General features: G+C 33.5%; 2 long non-coding RNA genes and 1 pseudogene across 2 annotated transcripts; all 3 read left to right on the top strand.

The window, feature by feature from the left end:
• The first annotated feature begins 27 nt into the window (after positions 1 to 27).
• Positions 28 to 336, top strand: LOC149217404 (uncharacterized). Its single transcript, XR_016250671.1, has 2 exons — positions 28 to 127; positions 242 to 336. It is a non-coding gene; the product is annotated as an uncharacterized LOC149217404 (long non-coding RNA).
• Positions 337 to 611: 275 nt separating this feature from the next.
• LOC149217403 (uncharacterized) lies at positions 612 to 2,238 on the top strand. Its single transcript, XR_016250670.1, has 5 exons — positions 612 to 662; positions 757 to 858; positions 1,036 to 1,114; positions 1,760 to 1,848; positions 1,989 to 2,238. It is a non-coding gene; the product is annotated as an uncharacterized LOC149217403 (long non-coding RNA).
• A 7,919-nt stretch (positions 2,239 to 10,157) lies between these two features.
• Positions 10,158 to 20,249, top strand: LOC149217402 (pectinesterase pseudogene; annotated as a pseudogene).
• The last annotated feature ends 2,161 nt before the right edge of the window (positions 20,250 to 22,410 follow it).

Raw genomic sequence — 22,410 nt, 5'->3', positions numbered from 1 at the left:
TTTCCTTAACTAAAATTTGGCATTCATGTATGCCCAGGACGTGAGTTGCTTACCTCCAGATTATATGAGAAACCAGGTTAAAACCAACACAAAGATGAGGGCAGTCGTGATTGATTGGTTGGTGGAGGTACAACTTTGTTCCTATGCTAGTTCCAACTTCCATTTGCTATTAAACTTAGATCTAAAAGAGATTTATATGGTCTATCTCTTAGGCCTGACATCAAAATCTTAAAATTTTCAGGTGCATCTGGAATTGGAATTAATGCCAGAGACATTGTATCTCACTGTGAACATCATTGACAGATACCTTTCTATTCAGAGTATTGCAAGGAAGAATTTGCCATTACTTGCTATCGCTGCAATGTTTATAGCTAGCAAATATGGAGAGGTCTGTCCTCCACAGGTAGGATGACTTGCTGACATATGTAAGAAAGGATGTGTATATATCTAATTAAAAGAACACTTTGTTGGCTGTATAAAAATACATACACCAGCAATATCTACTCCTATAGAAGATTACATTTTATGCTGGAATCAGCACAAAAATTATATTATAATAGGTAACACAATATTGATAAGAGCTGGTCTATACTTGGCTACAAGTCAATGACTTCATCTGCATCTTCCCAAATGAATGCACGTCAGAATAGATAGTGGCCATGGTAATTAGCTCTAACTGATAATTCTTTGTCATTGATTGCAACATAGTCTCCAAACATTCAGATTGACTGATCAATTGATAATAACTCTTCGCAGGAGTCTACGATATTAAAGCAACTGAACTTCAAGCTTACAGTTCCCACTCAGCCATATGTATTCCTCCTCAAGTTTCTAAAGGCAGTTCATTCCAACAAAGTGGTAAAGTTTTGAAGGACACCACTTTTTATATTGTTGAAAGCAGCCTGTGTGGCATTGATAAAATCTACTTTCGAAAATGCCTCATAAAATCTAGCATTCATGTTTTAAATTACTTTTCTTTATTGTATTCCTAATAATACCCCGCTGTACTGACAAGTCGTACTATCTATTATTCAGATGGAAAATCTAGCATTCTTCTTGGTTGAGCTGTGTTTGCTTCAGTACATAATGAGCAAGTACAATCCATAAAATTTGTGTTAAGGGCTTTGAACACTTATCCGCTATGGAAGGCTTGTTTGTTGATGTGGTTTTTGAAATATTCAATGTATTTTTTAAGTTTTTTGTGCAAACATTTTCCATAACAGTAGTGAAGGCTTATCTGGATCTCAAAATATTGTGCATAGGTGATGCTTTTCCCTCCTCTAGTTAGTTCATTCTTGTTTATTGTGTGTTTCTACAAACATTTTGCAGTATGGTGCACTTTTTGTCGTTTTTGATAATATATCTCATGTATTTGATACTTGTAGACCTTTAATCCATAAAAAACAGCCCAAAAATCTCAGAAATAGACACCTATAAATATAAACTAGTCATCAAATTTCAAGGAATATTTTTTCATGGGGCTGAAATCCTATTAAAATTTGGAACAAAATGCATATTTTCATATTTATGAGATGTATACTTTGTTTACTGAACTAGATTTGTATGTGTTCATATTGAAATCTTGTTACTATGTTTTAAATTGCGAGATGCTTGATGGCTAAATGTTGTTTGCTTTATAATCCTTAGTTACCATTTGTGAAGTGTTTTAAGTAACTCGTTATGGCTGATCTTATGCTGGATCCTTTATCGAAGGTTCTTAATGTAGGTTCTGATTATAGCTGGTGTGATAACTTGCCAGGTACCAAAGGGACTGTCACATGCTTTGCATCATACTTGGCGTGCACCTCAATTTTCAATTCCATTATGGCATTAGCTGGGAATATCAATGTAAGACTTAAATTCTAAGTACTGACAGCCAGACATTATGTTTATTTTATCGACATTTTGTATCTTAAAATGTAGTTTGTCATCGTTGTTTTATATATCTTACGATATTAGTTTTCATTATTTTGTTTTATATTTTGCAGTACTATGATGTTTGGAAGGAGTGCAATGGTGGCATGTGCTATGATTTTTCAAATATGGAGAATTACTTAAACTAGGTTTCCGTTAGGGATGCCCTGGGGGTTGGCAGCCGAAAATTTGTCTCCTGTAGCCCCTTGGTTTATGAAGCTATGCTTACTGACTGGATGCGGAAGATGGAAGTTGGCATTCCAACACTCTTGGAGGATGGTGTTAAGTTGCTAGTTTATGCAGGAGAATATGATCTCATTTGCAATTGGTTAGGTAATGATACTGTATACATATAACATATTGTTTTTGTTTTGGACAATGACTTTATGATTTAGGTGTTAAGTATGTTATTAATTTATTTGCAGTTGTGTTTTTCAGGCTTGTCAGTCTAATCTTCAAAATTGAAAAGTTAATTGTTCAAATTATGTGTCTTTCAGGCAATTCAAGATGGGTGAATTCCATGGATTGGTATGGAAGTGAGAATTTCAAGAAGGCACGTACAAAATCCTTCCTTGTAGACGATAAGGAAGCAGGTTTAATAACCAGTTATGGACCACTCAGTTTTCTCAAGGTAAAAGGCACTCGATGGTCATCTTTGATTTCGTTGTACAAGTAGATAATTTCTTCCTTATAGAATCTTCTATTTTGCTGCACCAGGTTCATGATGCAGGTCATATGGTCCCAATGGATGTATTGTGTGGACGATTCCTGCTTATTATCTTACGAATCTATTCCAGGTGAGAACGATACGGGCCAGTAGACATTCAAAATGATTTTATTTAATTTTTTTTAAATATTTTTTTATATTGTCTCTAGAGAGACAATAGTTTGAATTATGGACATTTATTTTTTTTTAAATAATTTTTTATATTGTCTCTAGAGAGACAATAGTTTGAATTATGGAATTGTCTCTAAAAAGACAAAAATGTAATTGTCTCTAAAGAGACACAAATGAAATTGTCTCTAAAAAGACAAATCAAATTGTCTTTATAGACACAATAATAATATGTGTTCTATATTGTCTTTATAGAGACAAATTTTTGAGACATTATATTTTGAGACACCCACTTAGAGACAATATTTAAGACAATATTTGAGTTTCTTTTTGTGTTAAGTTAAGACAATTGACTCAAATATTTCTTTTTTTCTTAAGTTAAGACAATTGACTCAAATATTGTCTTAAAACCCCCTACATGTAGTAGTGTCTGAACGGATCTCCCCACTGATACGCACTTTCCAATAGTTCATAGGTTACACAAATATGTGCATGGAAAGAAATATGCTAACTGACAGTCCTCCAAACCCAGCTCCTTTGCCACTACACTTCTTTCTTTCACACAACGCTTCTGAACAATGACAAGATAGGTGGTTGATCGGCTTTGAGATGCCTCTTCCTCACAGGGCTCAACGTACAGCAAATCACGAGTAACACTCAATGTTGACACCACGGAACCCACATCTCTAGCTCTGAGGTCACATGCTCCTAGGCTCACCCTTATGCCCTCTTTTGGACAACACTAGACACACACAACTCCACATGCTCTTGCAGTGAGTCTCACCTCACAAAACAGCCTCTCAAAAGCTCAGGTGAGCTCTGATACCATATTAAAATTTGAAAACTTACAATGTGAGCTTGTTTATTTCAGTACCTATCACCATTATTTATACACATGAGCCGAAGCATCAACTGTTATCTCAAGCGACTCCTACCAACTATTAATTACCTGGCCGACTAATACTGCACTCTCCGTCATATAAACAGGTTTGCGGTCACAACAGTCACGGACGGGGTCATGATTAATACTCTAACAATTTCTATGTAATTTCTACATAACGAAACAAAAATAGTGAAATTTCAATTTTAGATATCAGGCGACGTACATATTCACGGAATATGATACTTCTGTTATTGGTACCCATGTAGATATCTTCACCATCACCGAAGCAAAACAAATTGACTTCCACTTTTGGGACAGCAGCAGACGTAAATAATATATCGAATATATCAATCGTTATCTGACTTACCTGGCAGTGCGAATCAAGATAACATTACGGTTAATCACCAATCTTTTAGATTATTAAAAATAAATAAGTCTTTTAGATTCCCTTTAGAGTGATTTTCATCTAAATATGGACAGAGAAGTGACCTTTGAGTGGAACATAAGCAAATAAATCTTTTACCAATTTACGTAGATGCTATTCGTGTATTTGCACAGCGTATGAACAGAGAAGTGACCTTAGAGTGGAACATAAGCAAAGAAATCCTTTACCAGTTTACGTAGATGCCATTAGTACATTTGAACAACGTATGAAGAGAGGAGTGACATTAGAGTGGAACATAAGAAAATAAATCTTTTAACCATCGCAGGATCTGATTTGTTGTAGACGTGTTGAACATCCCAAAAATAGAATGAAAGGAAGGCAAAAACAGGAAATGATTAATGACCTTTCGGAAAACGACACCGGAATATACTTACTCTATTTACCTAAATGTTTGAAAACGGGAGGCAATTTAGGTTAGTTTTCTTAGTTTATATATATATTATATAATGAATATAACACAAAATATTAATCTGCTAATATTAATTTTAATTAAATGATAATCAATTTTATTAATTTTTAATGATATAGTATAAAATAATTAAAAATTTGATTTTAAGAAAAGAGGATTTAAAATTTTTATTTTTTTATTAAAAATATTGTGTATTTTTTATATTTAATAATAAAAAAATATTGTGTGTACGTTTTATATTTAATAATAAAAAATTATCGTTATTGTTTATGTAAAATTATTATTAATTTAATTGAATTTTATAAATGAAAATTTATCATTATTTGTGTTATTAAATAAATTTAAGCTATTTAGTTGACTTCTAACTTTTTTGTAATAGTTTTTTTTTTTTTGAATTATGTGATAAGGCTAATATTATTATACTCTAAAATTAAAAATTATATGCATTAAACAAAATGTAAATGAAGGTAATTAGTTTAGATCCATCTTAACTTCAAATCTATGAAATATTTAGAGGGATCAAACTTTTCAACACGTAAGCTTATTTTTTTTCTTTTAAATATCTAATTTGACTTTGTTAAAACATTTATATAACATAACATTACAACATCTCTTCCACACGAGATTAAAGAATGCGCAAATACAAATGAAATAAAAAAAATTATATTAAAAATGTAAAATAACAAAATAAATTAATTAAAATAAAGTGAAGTATATGAATAAAATAATCATGATTATAAGAAAAAAAATACAAAATATATATATATATATATATATATATATATATATATATGAAAATATTATATAATGATTATGATTAAAACAAACTATATAATGTAATTATGGTAAATTTATTCTTAAAAATAGTTAAGAATTAAATATTTTTAAATATAAACTTTTTCCCATATTTATAATTTAAAAAACTATAATTTATAATATAATAAATAATAAATTTATTTTAAGAATTAAATATTTTTAAATATAAACACTTTTCACTGAATATTTATAATTGGAAAAACTATAATTAATAATATAAAAAAAAACTTTTAATGAAATATCTACTCACATTGACGGCAGAGGTTGGAGGCCAGTGGATGATCTGTTAAGTCACCGTGCCATTGTTAACCAAGTGAGCGGTTCCTCCTAGAGATTATAGTGGTAGCGGGTGAGATTCAACCCCTGTAACGCGAATAAAATATCACTAGCGTTACCGATTTTGCTAGTCAACAAAAAAATATCCACTCACATCACTTTTTTCATTCTCCAATATTATATTTCTCGTTTCAGCTTTCTATTTCATGCCACACTTGACCATCAAAAGTGTTTTCCTTATCTAATATTAAATACCATTGGAACTTTTTCAATCATTTAATGCATGCAGCCAAACTTAAATTATATTAATTAAGCAATTTGTATGTTACTGGTGATGAGTAAGTTGTGTTTTGTTGGCATATGTTACTGGTTCTACTATAATCATTTACATTGTAAGGGCCTAATAAGACACAGGACAATTCGAATCTTCGACGCATTTTTTTTGTACAAAAGGATTGTAACTTTACATGTTTGAAAATTCCCTAGGCATCTCATATGCAAAACTTAATGTTGAAAGATTCTCGTTATCTCGTCAAAACAGGATGGACAGGACTCACTTTTAAATCCCAACGCAATTACATAAACCCCTCAACTTCATATATATGATATTACTTTTAAAAACAAACTTCAGCTACAGCATATTACTTTTAGAAACCCCAAAAACAGCGAATACAAGGCGAGCTAAAAGAAACGTTTTCAACAAAAACAAAATGTTATAAATCATAAAAGATTTTTCTAGACTGAACGAGAGAGTTTTCAAATGCCTTGGAATGGAGAATGGTAGTGTTTACTTTTAAAACCAGACCACCTCTTTTTCGCTAGCTATACCGCTATCCTCTGCGTTATGTGAATGTTCCTTTAAATATATAGTATTAATATATGTATTCATTTACACATATATTGTATTAATATCTGTATTCCTTTGTGTAAATGATTGAAAGATATGGAGTTAAGAACAATAGATGTGTTTTGAATCTCCCGAAAGTACTCCAATGAAAAATGTTGATAGAGTTTTGTTTCACATCTATTTATCATAACCTTTAAAAGAAAAACACTAAATGTTCGTAATTTAAACACTTTTTTCTTTTCAAAGAAAGAAATTTAATATCATATAATTTCTAAAATTATATCTAGGAAAATGTTTAAAATTATATCATAAAATTTCTAAAATTATTTGTTTTTAAGTTAGCTCAGAATTTTAGAAAATCAAAATCATTTTTTTTGCATTAGCTTGGAAATTTAGAAAATGAAGATCGTTAAGAAAACAACACCCTATTACCTATATAAAAGTAATCATTTCAAGCAACTACAATAAAAAAACCATATTTTATTCTTATTCACAATATTCCATGCTCTATCGCAATTCACAATGACATAGTCCATATAGGTTGTTTTACCTACATCAAATGAAGAAACATTTTAATATGCTAAGACCCTTGGATGCACATTACAAAGATAGGGCACATTACAAAAAAAGGGTTTGCATGTCTTCAGTAGCACTAGCATTTCTCACAAGCATATACCCATGCTAGAATCACCAAGAAAGCTTTGTATGCTTTCACCAAACAATTATCACACTATATTTCTATCGAACACATTAAGACAAAACGAAAATGCACTCTCTTCCCAGAAAGAACGTTTGATTAGAAGATGATTGTTAGTATCATCATAACTCTTAAATAAAAGAAATTTATTAGGTTTAACTTTATTTCTTTTCTATATATGATCACATGTAAAGTTTTTACTATTTAGTAGAAACTACATAAAAACTTATTTGATAGACGAATAAATTAAAATATTTTTATGTAGCATCACATAGGATTCTTTTGAGATTCTTCATAACAAGCTATTTAAACATTATAGTAGAGTCACCCAAGGGATTCTTTGACAAAGTAATCTTATCAACTAGCTCCATATATCTCACATGATATTTGAGTTTTTCCACAAATCCACCCCGAAATTTTTGTTTGATCCTCCCCTCTAAGTTCAAATCTTACCCCTCAAAGTTATTATTTCCCAAATATGGTGGTCAATTAAGATAAAAAAATATGTGCTATCATGGAAACTTTTTATTTTACAAAGGTTAAATCATATTTCCTAAAACACTAAAATATTTTTCACTTCCTCCACCAATTGAACATTCACCCAATTCCCCATCTTGTACAATAAACCACCTCCCATTTAAGAGACTCCCACAACCATTAATTTTAAAATAATTCAAACATTGTGTATATCTTGTTTATATATATATATATATATATATATATATATATATATATATATATAACATTTGGATCTAGATACTTACTTTTAGAGAAACTTCTTTACATCATGGAGATAATCTTTGTAATAATATTATAAACACTATTATAGAGAGAAATATGCTTGAATTCTTCAAATGTATAAGGCTCATTACTCTCTACTATGAGAGAAATAAATGTAGCATTAAAGTTGGCTAACACTATCCCATGGAAAGTTGCTTTCTCATAGTTTTCATAAGACCCCCTCCAGTGAGTTTCAAGAAGAACAAGCATAATTATATTTACTAACCATTATATCCTACTCTCTTTCTCCCTTAAGAGAATGAAAAACTATTTGAACTTATACATTACAATATTTTTAATTAGAATTACAATATGAGTTTCATATATAAAACTTGAAAAAGAAAAAGTCATTAACTAACTCTTCTTCTTTGTAAACATTCCCAAAGTGATGTATACCAACTCTTAATAAATTCTCAATGTTTTTCACCTCCACACCATATTATCCTATTATTTTCCAAACAGAATTTATATCTAAAAGTTTCCTTCCCCTTTAGCTTTCCATTTCAGTAATGCTTAGGTTTTTAGCCCGATGTTAATGTCTTTAGGCTAAAAAGCTACCTATTATGGCTATTTAAAGGGGATGAAAAATTTTGCATCTATAGAATGGATCCAAACACTTATATGATATAATACCAAACCATATACTTGGACTAACATCTGATTCTTTTGTTGTGGTGGAGGAGCTAGCACCATTGTCTACCTTCTTTGCACCCTTTCTCAAATACTTCCTCCTAAATTAAGTACTTTTGGTCAAAACTCTAATACTAAAACCCTAAATCAAATTTACTTTACCTCCAATAACCTTGGTACTAAAGTGAATCCACTTAGATAAAATTTTACATGCATAAACACCCTCATCTACCTTCTTTGCACACTTTTTCAAACATTTCCTCCTAAAATAAATACCTTTTATCAAAACTCTATAAATAAAATAATTAAAACCCTAAATTAATTCCATTTTACTTCCAAAATCCTTGCTACCTACCTAAATTCACCTTGCAAAAACCATTAGACCTACATTAATTTATGTTCCACTTACATAAAAATTACATACACAAACTGGATATAAAAATTTGAATGAAAAGACACCAAACCTATTCTTGGGTTATCATCCAATCTAAAAATTTAAATGAAAGGACACCAAACCCTATTCTTGGGTTATCATCCAATCTCTTTCCAACGGAGGTATGACCCTTGTCAACCTTCCAACTGCACTCATGTGCAACTACCAATATCGAAGAGACTTGATCAATGCCTATCCCAAAACTTCGATGGCTATATCTAGATTCATCTTGTTCGTAGAAATTGAGTTCCCTACAAAAAAAATCGATCTAAACCTCCTTTTATGTACTCTAGCGCATCCGTTGAGTAGTCTACTCTGGCATTAGCCATTTCTCATAGCCACGCAGTAAGGTTTTATTTTTTGGAATCACTTCTTTGTTTTGAAGATACAATGCTGTATTACTTTTTGGGAATCATATACCTAGGCAGATATGAAAAGGGATAAAAACTTCATCAAAGGATAATCTTTTACAAACGTATTTGCAAGTAAAAGATTCAGCTTTATTATTAATTTGTTTAAAGTGGATATTTACATTAATTATAGTTTTTTGAAATATTTTGCATTTGATGAATAATAGTAGAATTTAGTCCTTGTTTAATGAAACGAGGCAAATCAAAAGGATGAGCTACGGCGTGGAATCTCGCTAATCTGTGACTTCTACCGTCTAGATTTCTATCTAACTGTTAAGTACGAACTAATCCTTTTTATTACAGTGATGCACGTATCTTGTACCTTAGAGATTACGTACATTACCTTAATAAAAACGGACTACGATATCGAATCTGAGAAGTGACCTTTTAGATTATAGAGAACAACACGCCATGAAAATCAATGTTGAAATCCATTGCGAGTTTGGTTGTAGTGTCAACGATCAAAGCTGAATTGATCCTCGAATTGAAAAATACTATAAGAAACAATCACAGCCTTGGGGCGAGAATAATCTGCCGATTTGATGTGTGAGCCACGCAGTAATGATAAAATTGCAACCTTAGAAGAGAATAACACTAGATTAATGTTAGCCACATAACCGAAAATTGCAATGCTATAAGAGCACTCCTTGAAGAGTTCATTCCCACCGAGCGAAACCGAGCCGTTCTGAAGTGTGCAAATTTATATTCGAGTTATTTGGCTGGAATTTATTTTAGTACTTCCTAGGGTCCATCGGTCTGAAAGTTCTTGACCTAGCGTCCACATGACGAGTTTTGTAAGGAGCAATGTTCGAGTCTACTGCGACGAAGAACGGAAGGCTCCAAACTCGAAAAAATGGTCCATCTTTGCTGCCCTGACTTTAATTATGCTGCTCCTTCACATCGTTGGTGTGTCAATGGGAACTCCTGTTACTTCCAGTGAAGTCCCCGACTACCCCCAAGGTAGGAAAGTATTGTCTAATTTAGTAAAATCGGTCTGTAGCCAGACAAGATTTCCCCACCGATGTGTGTCGTCTTTGGCATCATATCGTGGCTTCGAGACAGCATCACCCGATATTTTGATAAGTTTAGCCTTGACGGAGAGCATGGAACATGCACAACATGCTTACGAATTGTCCATGAGTCTAGACAGTGATTTGATGATGTGAGATAAACAAGGATTCTTTATATGCGAAATTAAATACTTTAAAGAATCTAAAAACTGGATGCCCAAATGTAAAAACTTACCTCCAGCCATTGATGTCACTTTTGTTTTATTAGTTGTTGTAGAAGTTTTCTCAGTTCAACAATGGTTTTGCTTTGGGCTCTTTTTCCGAGCTGTCTTGAACTTTATGATATCAACGTGCACACGCTGCTCAAACAAGAAACGAGTAGTCCAGAGTAACCAACAAAGGGCATTAACCGGATGCCTAAGCTGTAAAATTTTATAGACTCCAAATAAAACAATTCAAAACTCAGAAACCATAATTCTGCAGCCCAGATTCCCTGAATGGGACAAACTATTACTGCTTTGATAATCAAAACCCACGACAGAAATCCAGAGATGGGCCCTAACATATAAAATCCATCAATATTATTCTGCGCATAGCAGCACTTGGATTACGCTATAAAGGACATAGGTTCATCAGTATGATAACAACATCACGATATGAATGGTAACACTGTAGCACACCATAAAGTAAATTGAAAGAAATATCAGAGAAGCAACATAACTTTGAGACTAAGATTGTGCTAGCATATGCGGTTGATTCGATGAACTCTGTAATTAGAAATGCCTCCTGGAGATCAGTATTGTAACACAGCTTTCATGCCAGCAGAAAAGAAAAAGGATACAGAAAATATGAGGGCACTTCCAAGCTCTGCTCTCTCAACTTGATGGTGTAAAACTGAAGGGGATTGAGATGCATGCTTGGGGACCAAACAGAAACATATATAGCCAAGCTTCCATCAAGCTTCTGTTGGCTATGTGTCATGTGTCCCACAGATCATGGTAGAGAAATCCAGATGGAGTAATGGACCACTTCAGAAGCTCCAACAAGAAATTAATTAACTGCAGTTGATTTCCGTAATTTAAGGAAATTACTACAGTTGGTTTCCATAAATTAAGGGAATAACTGCAGTTCACTTTCGTAATTGTAGACAGCAGTTGGGAAAACTTAATGGAGCTTAACATTCTCCCACTTGGTCCATACTTCCAAACTTAATGTCTCATCTTAAAACCCATTGATAATCTGTATTAAGTAATAGATACATGAATCATGGCGATAAGTCCTCTAATGACAAGTATTATCTTCTATGTATTACTATGTATTTATTCTTATTATAATTTATGTGGCAACAATTTCTTAATGAATAAACCTTATGTTTATTCCTGGTCCTACACAAATGAGTTTTCTCAAATCAAATTAAGGTGCACATAAATATGAGAAAAACATCACAATAATTAAGAATTTCATTAAAATAACATTGTCCATACAATGAGAAACTACATAATGGAACCAAGTCCTATATTCATTACATGATCCTTGAATTTAAACGGTGGCATGCCCTTAGTCAAAGGATCAACGATCATCAACTCAGTGCTGATGTGCTCAATGACCACTTTCTTTTCTTTAACACATTACCTTATAGCTAAATACTTAATGTCGATGTATTTATTTCGAATTCCACTTTTGTTGTTTTTATCCATAAAAACAGCAGCTGAATTGTCGCAATATATTCTCAATGGCTTAGAGATAGAATCCATAAATTTTCTAAGCCCAGAAATGAAACTCTTAAGCCATACACCATGTAAAGTAGCCTCAAAACAGGAGATGAACTCGGCTTCCATAGTGGAAGTGGCAATCAAGGTCTGCTTGGAACTCCTCCATGATACAGCTCCACCGGCCATCATAAAAATGTATCCTGATGTTGATTTGCGTGAATCAACACATCCAGCAAAGTCAGAATCTGAGTAGCCAATGACTTCCAAAGTGTCTGTCCGTCTATACATAAGCATGTAGTATTTAGTTCCTTGAAGGTACCTCATTACTTTCATTGCAGCTCTCCAGTGGGCTAAACCTGGATCACTCTAATATCGTCCCAACATTCCCACAACAAATGCAATGTTAGGTCTCGTGTAGACTTGAGCATACATTAGGCTTCCGACAGCAGAAGCATATGGAATGCTCTTCATTTGTTCCCTTTCAAAGTCGTTCTTTGGGCATTGGTTCAAATTGAACCTATCACCCTTCACAATGGGAGCTACACTTGGTGAACAATCCTTCATCTGAAATCTCTCTAAAATTTTATTAATATAGGTTTCCTGTGACAGACCCAAGATGCCTCGAAATCTGTCTCTATGGATCTTAATGCCAATGACATAAGATGCCTCACCCATATCCTTCATATCAAAATTTTTAGAGAGGAATTGTTTCACCTCATGTAGCAAACCCTTATCATTGGTTGCTAGCAAAATGTCATCGGCATATAAAACAAGAAAACAAATTTTACTCCCACTAACTTTCAGATATATACATTGATCCATAATGTTTTCTACAAAACCGAAAGAAGAAATTACATTATGGAATTTCAAATACCATTGGCGGGATGCTTGTTTTAAACCGTATAATGACTTCTTGAGCTTGCAAACCAATTGCTCACCATCACTAGAGGGGAATCCTTCAGGTTGTTTCATGTAAACCTCCTCCTCTAGATCTCCATTAATAAAAGCTATTTTCACATCCATTTGTTGCAACTCCAAGTCAAAATGGGCTACTAATGCCATAATAACGCGCAAGGAATATTTCTTAGATACAGGAGAAAAAGTCTCTGTGTAGTCGATTCCTTCTTTCTGAGTGAATCCCTTAGCAACAAGTCTTGCCTTGTATCTCTCAATGTTGCCCAATGAGTCTTTCTTTGTCTTAAAGACCCATTTACATCCAATGGCTTTTGCACCATTAGGAAACTCAACAAGATCCCAAACTTCGTTACTCTTTATGGAATTCATCTCTTCCTTCATGGCATCGTACCATAATTCTGATTCTTTGCAACTCATGGCTTGTGAAAAGGACTCGGGATAATTTTCGGCTCCAATGTTGTAGTCAGATTCTTGCAGATACACAACATAATCATCAGGAATTTCTAATCTCTTTGGTCTAGTAGATCTTCTTAATGTTGTACTATCATCTTCCTGAGAAGTATGTGGTTCAACTTATTGTTCAAAATTTCTTGGCAACTCTTGAACTACCTGATCTACTGGAATGTCGTCAGCAGCTTGTGGAACTTCAACAATTGGTTGTTCAACACCAGTTTGTACTTGAGGGGTGCTATGAACAATAACCAATCCATGACTTGAGGTGGAAGGTTGAGATTCTGAATGATCCTTCTCAGAAACTATGTTCTTGGTTTGATTGCTCCCACTGATGAAGTCATTTTCAAGAAACTTTTCATTTCTTGATTCCACAATCCTAGTGCTATGAGATAGACAATAAAATCTGTAACCTTTAGACCTTTCAGCATATCCAATGAAATACCCACTAATGGTCCTTGGGTCCTGCTTCTTCTCTTGTGGATTATATATTCTCATTTCAGACGGGCATCCCCAAACGCGCATATGTCGCAAACTCGGTTTCCAACCTTTCCATAATTCAAATGGCATTTTAGGAACAACCTTGGTTGGAACTCAGTTTAATATATACACTGTCGTCTTAAGTGCTTCAGTCCACAAGGATTTAGGAAGATTGGAGCTGCTAAGCATAGTCCACACCATGTCCAATAATGTTCAATTTCTTCTTTCTGCTACACCATTCTGGTCGGGTGAACCATGCATGGTGTATTGGGCAACAATCCCATGCTCTTGAAGAAATTTTGCAAATGGCCTAGGTGCTTGTCCATCTTTTGTGTATCTACCATAATATTCTCCACCTCTATCTGATCTCACGATCTTAATTTGCTTGCCGCATTGTTTCTCTACTTCAGCCTTAAAGATCTTAAAGGCATCTAATGCTTCGCTCTTTTTATGAAGCATGTAGAGATACTTATATCATGAGTAATCATCTATAAAGGAGATGAAGTATCTCTGACCATGTGAGTCCATGTCTGGACTACATATATTAGTATGTATGTTCTCTAATATGTCCGAACTCCTATTGGCACCTTTCTTTGACTTGTTGGTCTGCTTTCCCTCTATGCAATCCACACAAGTCTCAAAATCAGTGAAATCCAGAGTATTAAGTACCCAAGTTCATTTACCAATCTTTTAATTCTTTCTATGGAGATATGACTTAGTCTCCGGTGCCATAATTTAGAGGAATCTTCATTAATAACACATCTTTTAGTGCCAGTGTGAACATGAATTGAATCATAAGTGACATTGTTTTGTAAATTAATGCAGTAAAGACCATTAGACAAAATACCATTCCCAACATAATCAGATTTATAAAATAGACTGAAAGATTTTTCTGAAAAGTTAATGGAATATCCAAAAGGTACAAGCCTTGAGACCGAAATCAAGTTTCTAGAAAAACTTGGAACATAAAAGGTCTTTTCTAATTCTAAAACAAAGCCACTACTTAAAGTTAAATAACATGTTCCTATAGCTTCCACATGCGAGCCCATCTTGTTTCCTGATAAGATGCTTTGCTCACTTCCCACCGGCTTCCTTAGGTTTTGCAAATCCTGCAAGGAATTCAAAATGTGAATTGTTGATCCAGAATCAATCCACCATGTGTTAATATTGGCGTTAACCATATTAGATTCATAACAAACAAACGAGATTAAATTACCTTTATCTGCAAGCCATTTCTGAAATTTCGCGCATTCCTTCTTCATGTGTCCCTTCTTTTTACAAAAGAAACACTTGGAATCATTCTTGATATCGGCTTGGGGAGGTACTTTACCTTTCCCTTTCTGATTGGCTTGAGATTTTCCCTTTCCACGTGTTGCCAGCATTGCACTTTCTCCCAGTTCCATCACCAGTCTCTCTTCCTCTTGAACACACACGGTCATGAGTTCATTAATTGATCATTTATCCTTATGTGTGTTGTATGAGATTTTGAAAGGTCCGTATTGGTGCGGAAGAGTGTTCAGGATGTAGTGCGCCAGGAAAGACTCCGATATTTCAACCTCGAGTTTCTTCAATTGAGCCACAGTGTCCCTCATCTGCATGATGTGCTCGCGCACACCTTTCACACTGGTGAGCCTTAGGGATGAAAACTTCATGATTAGGTTGCTTGCTAGTGCCTTGTCTGAAGTGACGAATTGATCATCAATGGCCTTCAACAAGTCTCGGACCTTTTCATGCTGATCAACGGAACCACGAATACCAGTTGAAATTTTAGTCTTAATGAACATCATGCTTAGACGATTGGATCGTTCCTATCGTTCATAAAGCGTAATGTCCGTTGCAGTGCTGGTATTAGTGAGTGCCGGTGGTTCATCTTTCCTAATAGCATAGTCTATGTCCATCCACCCCAAATGAAGGAGAACCCTCTCCTTCCAAACCTTATAGTTATCTCCCTTAAGTTCAGGGATATCACAACGAATTTCAGAGAAATTTGTAGGTTGTACAACTGCACCAAAATTAAAAAATCACATGCTTATGTTAAAATTGAGGCTTAAATAAAATTTCATGTTTTACCAATGTAAATCATGCTCAAAATTGAATCTAATGACATAAAAATTGCATGTGGGCTAAATTTTTAATTCAAGCAGATTCAATTATTCAATTATTCATAGTTTTGAACTTTATGATAAAACTATTAATTCATAATTCCTGTGGGTAAGTTATGAAATTTTATCCTAATTAATTACATAAATATAATAAAAATTCTTGTGGGATAAAAATTATTATATTTAGTATAATTAATTACAATTTAATGTCTAAATAATCTTTATGTGATCCTAACCAATCATAATATATAATTTTATTTAATTAGAGATGCTGTGGCTATTCTCTAATTAATTAAAATTATATGGATCACTAGACATTATTTCTTACATAAATTGCATAAACAAAACTATACACAGTACTTCACATTTCATGCTAAGTGAAATGGCATATACACAATTTAATATGAAGCAATTTAAAAAAAAATAAATAAAAAATATGAAAAGTGGAAACAATTATCGCACTGACGAAACACTTAAAAATTTACTTATAAAATTATAAACAAATCTTAACCAGAGTAAAAAAAAAGTTTCGTGAAAAGAATAAGTCAAAATGATATTTTAAATAAACTCCATATTACTCCGTACTAATATAACCAGAACTATAAGTGACATAGTATGAGTAAAAACTCCAATAAATATCAGTATTACTGTAAATTATGGCAATAATTCCTCACAAGATAAAATAAAATTAAAGCACTGTTGTAAATTTGCACACATCAAGGCAGAGATAAATTAAGGCTCCGATACCAAATGTGAGATAAACAAGGATTCTTTATATGCGGAATTAAATACTTTAAAGAATCTAAAAACTGGATGCCTAAATGTAAAAACTTACCTCCATCCATTGATGTCGCTTTTGTTTTATTAATTGTTGTAGAAGTTTTCTCAGTTCAACAATGGTTTTTCTTTGGGCTCTTTTTCCGAGCTGTCTTGAACTTTATGATATTAGCTTGCACACGCTGCTCGAACAAGAAACGAGTAGTCCAGAGTAACCAACAAAGGGCATTAACCAGATGCCTAAGCTGTAAAATTTTATAGACTCCAAATAAAACAGTTCAAAACTCAGAAACCATAATTCTGCAGCCCAGATTCCCTGAAAGGGACAAACGATTATTGCTTTGATAATCAAAACCCACGACAGAAATCCAGAGATGGGCCCTAACATATTAAATCCATCAATATTATTTTGCGCATAGCAGCACTTGGATTACACTATAAAGGACACAGGTTCATCAGTATGATAACAACATCACGATATGAATGGCAACATTGTAGCGCACCATAAAGTAAATTGAAAGAAATATCAGAGAGGCAACATAACTTTGAGACTAAGAATGTGCTAGCATATGCGGCTGATTCGATGAACTCTATAATTAGAAATGCCTCGTGGAGATCAGTATTGTAACACAATTTTCATGCCATCAAAAAAGAAAAAGGATATAGAAAATATGAGGGCACTTCCAAGCTCTGCTCTCTCAACTTGATGGTGTAAAACTGAAGGGGATTGAGATGCAAGCTTGGGGACCAAACAAAAACATATATAGCCAAGTTTCCATCAAGCTTTTGTTGGCTATGTGTCAGGTGTTCCACAGATCATGGTAGACAACTCCAGATGGAGTAATGGACCACTTTAGAAGCTCCAACAAGAAATTAATTAACTGCAGTTGATTTCCGTAATTTAAGGAAATTACTACAGTTGGTTTCCAGAAATTAAGGAAATAACTGCCGTTCACTTTCGTAATTGTAGGCAGCAGTTGGGAAAACTTAATGAAGCTTAACAGATGAATGAAAGAGAACGGGCGGCATGGCAAGATTGTGTTTAGCTTTTCCAGGATACGTTGGACAGTCTCAACGTTTGTTTAAGCAACAATACAGTCAAGAAAGATATCCCAAATTTGCCGAGCGCAGCTTTGACGAACCAGGAAACCTGCTTGAATGGTTTCTGTGACTTCAATTTAACAGACAACAGTAATATAAAAGCTCTGATGTCGTCTAGAGCTGTTAATGTGTCAGAATTAACGAGCAATTTTCTTTGCATGTACAAGCCTTCCAGCTTCAAGAATCGCCGTCTGTTGAGTTCAGAAAGAGAGTAGGAGTTGGACTCTCACTACAGTCTGATCGAGAGAGATGGTTTTCCAGGATGGTTATCAGCTGACGACTGAAGGCACTTACAATCCTCCAGACAAGCGCACGTCGTTGTTGCCAAAGATGGTTCTGGCAATTACCTGACGATCACCGAAGCAGTAAATGCGGCGCCTTCCAAGTCCAAGAGGAGACATATCATCTACATCAAAGCCGGAGTTTACAAGGAGAACGTGGACATATTGAAGACCAAAACCAATTTGATGTTAATTGGCGATGGCAAGGACTGAACCATCCTCACGGGAAGCAAGAATGTTTTAGATGGTTCAACTACGTTCAAGTCTGCCACTTTGGGTAAGAATTTAAAATTGGTTTTTCGAATATACTCTCTTATATTTATACATTGCTCTGGATATTGTTCTATTGGATTAATATTAAATTGTATAATTGTTTTGTTTTTAAATATATCGTTACAAAATATTTTTAATTTATTTTACTGATAAATCATCATATTGGAATAAAACTTATTTAAAAATTAAATGTTTTCCGCATAAAGTGAGACTGATAAATCATCATATTGGAATAAAACTTATTTACGAATTAAATGTTTTCTGCATAAAGTGAGAAAAATCATGATATAGAAATAAAACTTATTTACAAATTAAGTGAAAATATAACTCATTATATTGCAATAAAATTTATGTGCTGAGAATAAATATCTATAGTTGAATATTGTTATATATATATTAAAATTATATATATAAAATAGAGAGATTATATATATATATATATATATATATATATATATATAATAGAGAAATTATAATTTAATATATATATATATATATATATATAATAAAATTATAATTTAATTAATATATATGATCTTTTTAAATTAATTTATCTAATTGAACATCTATAGTGGTTAAATTTTTTATAAATTAATGCTTGTAAATATTTATTTACCTTTTTCTTTTTGCTTTTTAATTTATATGGTTAAGCTAATCAAAAATTTTATTTTATACCCATAAATAAAAAAACATTAAACGACAAATGTATAACTTCTCAGATGTATTAAATGACAAATGGTCTTTAAACAATTTCTCTTTAATTTATATAATTGCATTTCAAAAGAGATTGGATGTCGTTAACTCTACTTAGACTCTAAACAATTAATATATTCATAAATTTAGGTAGTGTATAATTCCCAAATGCTTTTCCGGTTTGTTTTGTTTGTTCTGTGTGCAATGACAAACTGCCTGTGTGCATTAGTTGTTTCTAAATGAGGTTCTAATGTATAACTTATCAAATGTATTTAGCCTTTATGCGATAGTTGTTTCTGAATCAGGATCTAATGTATAACTTGTCAAATGTATTAACGGTTCTTGTTTTTCCCATATTAAACGACAAATTGTTTTTTGTGCGATAGTTGTTTCTGGAAGAGGGTTCATTGCGAGAGACATGACGTTCGAGAACACCACTGGACCTCAAAAGCACCAGGCCATAGCACTTCGAGTAGGTGCAGACTTCTCGGTGGTATATCGTTGCAGCATCAAAGGATACCAGGACACTTTATATGTTTACTCCCTTCACCAATTTTACAGAGAAGTAGATATCTATGGAACGGTTGATTTTATCTTTGGCAACGCAGCCGCGGTAATCCAAAATAGAAATATCTTGGTTAGAAGGCCTATGAGACAACAAAAGAACACAATTACAGCTCAAGGAAGAACTGATCCCAATCAAAACACCGGAATTTCCATTCATAATTGCAGGGTAAGCCCAGCTCCCGATCTGCAAGATGTTAAAAAGTCCATCCAAACGTACCTTGGAAGACCGTGGAAGCAATACTCTCACACAGTGTTCATGCAATCCATTCTGGACAATTTGATCGATCCTGCCGATTGGTTCGAATGGCAAGGAAGCTTTGCGCTTCAAACATTGTACTATGGCGAGTATATGAACAGAGGCATCGGTGCAGTAACATCAAGACGTGTCCGTTGGAATGGAATTCATGTTATCAAAAGCGCCACTGAAGCAGCTAGATTCACAGTTAGCCAATTCATTTTGGTAATTTGTGGATTCCTGCTGCAAGAATTCCCTTTACCCTTGGATTGATATGATGAATATCACAAAACCAGATATTTGATATTCATTTAAATGCTATCATTAAGCAACCCTTCCTATGTCCAATGTTCCAATCTATATCCTATAGGACGTGCATAATAATTCTACCCGTGCAAAAGTAGTAAAGAAAATAATGTAGTACACTTAACTTTCTATGCCATTTTATGTGTTACTTTCTCCAGAATGATGCGAAGGATTCCATTATAGTAATAATTAAATGTCAGTGAAAATCTAGGGGAGAGATTCCTAATGTTGTGCAGGGACCAATAATTGATATAGTACTGGTCCCACCGAACTACCATAAATTGAGACTTTTGAAACCAATATTTAAACAAAAATAAATAGCATTAAGTATAAAAAGGTATTAATTTATGTCCAAAATTTCCCCATACATTGACTGGGCCCACAACTGTCCATAAATAGTATTTTACTAGTTAAAACTGCAAACCATATTGACTCAACTAGAAAACAGCTAAAACCATAAAGCTTCGAAAATGGCCTATTCCAGAAGTACAAAGCAGTAGTCACTTCAACCCCCACTCATCAGAACTGCAGCTTTGCATCCCAAAGGAATATGCCTACCTGTACATAACAAAAGGGAATGTATGTCAGCCATAACTGCTGTGTCGTTCAACAAATAAACACCCTATGTTCAATAAATGACACCCAACCCAATAACATTTAAACCCACTTTGTGCAATAAATGACACCCAGACCCAATAACTGCAATAAATGACACCCAACTCACTCTATTTCTCATTAGAACATATCAAAGCACATGGATCAACAAATAACCAATTCACAACCATTAGATCACATCAAATTAAATCCAGACCACACATTCAAAATGAAGCCATTGCAATCCATGTGCATCCATGTCCACCAATTAAATTCAAGTGTCCAAAACTATAAAAGAAGTCCACCCACTGTTGAAGTTGCATCTTATGCTTTCAAACCATTCAGCAAACTTGAAGACAACATCACAAAACAGTTGCCAATATAACCAGGTTAGTTATATGAATTACAACTCATTCTTCTTATAGTTCTATTTTCATTGTTTTCATTTATCAGACTTCTTACATGATCTGTCTGGCCATAACTGCTAGAAGTATACCTAGATGGTTTCACAAACAGCCATTGAAAGTCATTGTTCTTACAGTTCTGTTTTCATTGTTTTCATTTATTAGAGTTCTTATATGATCTGTCTGGCCATACTAAATATTCAGAGTAACTAAATATTCCGAGGGAGGTTTCTCTTAGTTTTCTTGAAGATAATAGGGACGCGGTTCAAAAGAGTTCCATGCTACTGTAGCAAAAATAAATTCAAAATTTTATTTAATAACCATGCGGCAACAATGATGAGAACAAGAGCAAACAATCTTGATTATAATTTATCATAAACTAAAGACACATCAACAGGGCTCTTTAGTGCCTTCATTACATAGGTAAGCCTATGTTTTTGGTAGTCATTGCTTGATGCTAGATAGTGCACAAAAAAACTTTGTTCGGCTTTAACGTTCAAATTCTCTCTGATCGAGGAGTCACCCTTGGATCTCATCATGAATTATTTTGGCAACTGAAGGCATTTTAATTTAAATTGGCAGCATTGAGATCAAAATCAGAACAATCGAGCAGCAATGCATATGGAAATTTACAGAAACCAGTAAAATCGAATAGCAACGCATATGGAAATTTACAGAAACCAGAACAATCAAATAGCAACACATATGGAAACCAAGATGACTCTAACGATTGCTTCCGAGTCAAAGTTTAATTCCAGTAATAAGAAACTATCCAAATACAGTTTAGCATCAAAAGAGACTTCACTAATTTGAATGAGTATGGTATCAAAAATCATTGTGGTATTGGCATGGACCATTATCTTTGTTGTGTTTTATAGTGAGATATGGGCTCAAAGGAATCATGCTTTGAGATGGTCAAAGGAGGAAAACAAAAAATTGATAAACTACTTGACATTTATCCCGGTTTTCATCACTTATGAGATTTTGGCATTGCTTCTTTTTATTCTTCCTTGAGATTGTTACCTGCAAATTTCCTCTTCAACTACTATTTCCAAATCAAACCTATGGTCTCTCCAATGAACGCAAAATTGAAGATTAAAAATATTCCATGCAAGTAGCATGTTTTACTTAATCA

The sequence above is a fragment of the Pinus tabuliformis genome, chromosome 1_1, assembly GCF_031772625.1.
Source record: "Pinus tabuliformis cultivar Carrire ecotype Pingquan chromosome 1_1, CPIR1, whole genome shotgun sequence".
Classification (NCBI taxonomy): domain Eukaryota; kingdom Viridiplantae; phylum Streptophyta; class Pinopsida; order Pinales; family Pinaceae; genus Pinus; species Pinus tabuliformis.
Note: the sequence above shows the minus strand (reverse complement) of the source record. Positions and strands in the feature narration are given on the sequence as shown.